Source organism: Elephantulus edwardii, unplaced genomic scaffold (genome assembly GCF_000299155.1).
Source record: "Elephantulus edwardii isolate Elephantulus edwardi_28Jun2011 unplaced genomic scaffold, EleEdw1.0 scaffold00065, whole genome shotgun sequence".
NCBI lineage: Eukaryota > Metazoa > Chordata > Mammalia > Macroscelidea > Macroscelididae > Elephantulus > Elephantulus edwardii.
The window spans coordinates 16,429,017-16,432,048 of NW_006399815.1; the positions used below are offsets into that span (position 1 = coordinate 16,429,017).

Here is a 3,032-nt window from a genome sequence, read left to right on the forward strand (position 1 = left end):
ACATTGACAATAATGCCTCTAGTGCCACTTACAGCTTTCAGTATGGATTACATCTCAACATCAAGGAAACAAAAATCCTCACCACTGAGCAGCACCATGATGGATAGATAGATAAATAGATGGAATAGTTATCAATTTTGTCTTAGGCTAATAATAAGCTTGGCAAAAATAGGTAAGACATGTAAAAAATAAAATGTGTTGTGTCGGATAAATTTGCTGCCAGGGACCTCTCCGTGGCACTGAGGATGAGTAATATCAGTTTGAGAACCAAAGCACATCTAATTTAAGCCATGGTCCTTGCAATTGCTTCCTATAGTTCAGAAAACTCAGCATTGACTAAGGATGATAGAAGAAGAATCAATGCCTCCGAGTAATAATGCTGGGGAGGAGTACTGTATATACCATAGATTCCTACAAGGACAAAAAAAAAATATGTCTTGAAGAAGATCCAGCCAGGATGCTACTTAGAGGGAAGGAAGATGCAACTCTGACTTATACTTCAGTTCTGCTGCTCTGAGAGTCACTATGAGTCATGGTTGATGAAACTTAACAACAACAACAACAGTGTTTCAACAGGGAGGTTCAGTGGTCTAGTTCATAAAAAGTTGCACTAGCAATCCAAAGTCAGGTGGTTAAATCTACCAGCTGTTCCTTGAGAGATAAATAAGCAATTTTTTTTCCTACGTAATCTACATTGCTGCAATTGCATAGGAGGAAAGTGTTCATTTCTTCTCCTGAGGAGCAGCTGGTAAATTTAAATCACATGTTATTGGCTTGACACTTAAACTTCTTACCACTAAGCTCCTAAAATCCCTCTATGATTAATGTAGCCTCTAAAAACCTGCTAGAGGGACAGACTGTTAAGAGTCTTCTTCTACTCTACAGCAATGTATGGGTGAGTGTGGCAACAGTTAATGCCCCAGGTGCTAAATGAAAGATTGGCAATTCCAAACCATTTAGTCAGTGTAGGAGAAGATCAGGTTATCTGCTTCAGTATTGATTATAGAAGAAAATTCCCATGGGTCAGTTTTAGTCTGGTACAGTGTGTTGATATAGAATTAACTTACTGACACTCAACAGTAACAACAAACATAGAGATCACCATTTAAACCAAACACTCAGACTACATTGTTGTTCGTGGTGCCATTGAGTCATAGACGACTCATAGCCACCCTATGAACGAAAGGGCTGAGCACTGTTCATAGAGTTTCCAGAGGCAAGCCATTTCAGAAGTGGATGCCACTCCAGCTAGTGGACAGAAAGTTATGTTACCGAGCCCAAGATGGGTGATTTTAATCTGTGGCCCTTAGGCCTGGTTCATATTGGTTTCCTGTCAAACATTCTTCTAGGTGGTGTAGCACTGGTCTGTGTGTTGCTCTACAGAGGTAACTCATGGTTGCTGTGATACTGAGCACTCTGACACTGATGTGCCAAGTGTGATAATGGTTACCCCTGGTGGACAGTGTTTGCTGGATCTCCCCAATTATCTGATTACATACTGGAAGACATATATGTTGTTGTTGTAGTTGTTGTTAAGTGCCATCGAGTTGTAGGAGACTCATAGCGACCCAATGAAGGAGAGTCCTCGACACTTGGGTTCCTTTCATCCTCTCTTCAGGTTCATAGGGTTTCCGGAGGCAAGCTATTATGGAAGTGGATGCCACTCCTCCTTCCAAGCTTGTTTTAATTGGGGAGCTCCACCCCACTCTCTGTCTGCATTAGGTAGCCAACCATTAACGCAATTTGACACATCAGTGTCACAGTGTTCAGCCTCACAGCAACCAAAAGTGACCAAGGTATGGCAACTTATACTCTGGGAGCCACGACTGGCACATCAATTACTGGGACTCAGACACCGGAGAGAACGATTCCTTCTCTGGGAAAGGCCACACGAACCAAGTGTCCAGGATGAGCATGGACAAGGCCGGACAGCTCGTCAGCTGCAGCATGGACTATGTGGTGCGGTACACCAGCCTCACGCTGCGGGACTACAGTGGACAAGGCGTGGTGAAGCTGGACATTCAGCCAAAGTGCGAGGCCGTTGGCCCCAGGGGGTACACGGTGGTCGTGTGCATTGGGCAGATTGTGCTGCTCAAGGACCAGAAGAAGTGCTTCAGCGTCAACACTATGAGCCTGAGGTGGTGGCCTTGCACCCTGGGGGGGCCATGGTAGCTGTGGGAGGTGCGGACGGGAATGTCCGCCTCTACTCCATCGTGGGTTCATCGCTGAAGCCTGAGGACAAGCTCCTGGAGGCCAAGGGCCCCGTGACAGATCTGGCCTACTCCCGAGATGGGGCCTCCCTCGCCGTGTGTGACGCCAGCAAAATGGTCACAGTCTTCAACGTGGTCAACGGCTACTCGGAGAACAACATCTTCTACGGGTATCACACCAAGATTGTCTGCCTGGCCTGGTCCCCGGACAACGAGCACTTTGCTTCTGGTGGCATGGACATGATGATGTATGTCTGGACCCTGAGTGACCCCGAGACCAGAGTCAAGATCCAAGATGCTCAGTGGCTGCACCACGTTAGCAGCCTGGCCTGGCTGGAAGAGCACACGCTGGTCACCACCTCCCACAACACCTCCGTCAAAGAGTGGACAATCACCTACTGAGGCCCTCCCAAGCGGCTGAATCAGGGACTGAACTTGACTCTTCCTCTGAGTTTCTGTGACACGCCCGCCCCCATCCCACCCCGCCCGCCTCAGGGAGGAGCCGACCATCCTCGCCTACACAGGGTGTCCCCCACGGGGTGTCCGTGTCTGTACATGTCCTTTGAGAGCTTTAGACAGTAACCATTTGCACAAGAGAAATAAAACGAACACTTAAACAAACAAAAAAACAAAACAAAAAAACCCACAAAAAAAACCTAGGCTACACTAGGGCTATACGACCTAGAGGAATGGGAAAACATATATAGTGGTGTGAAATTCTTGTTTCATTAGCAGGGTAAAATGTTATTGTATTAGAAAATAATTTATCTTCCAGAAATGTAAAGGGTGTACACACACGCCTAGATATTTATACTATAGGAA

General features: G+C 46.3%; 1 pseudogene; it reads left to right on the plus strand.

Annotated features, from left to right (window-relative positions):
- The first annotated feature begins 887 nt into the window (after positions 1-887).
- Positions 888-2,612, plus strand: LOC102863646 (annotated as a pseudogene).
- Positions 2,613-3,032: the final 420 nt, after the last annotated feature.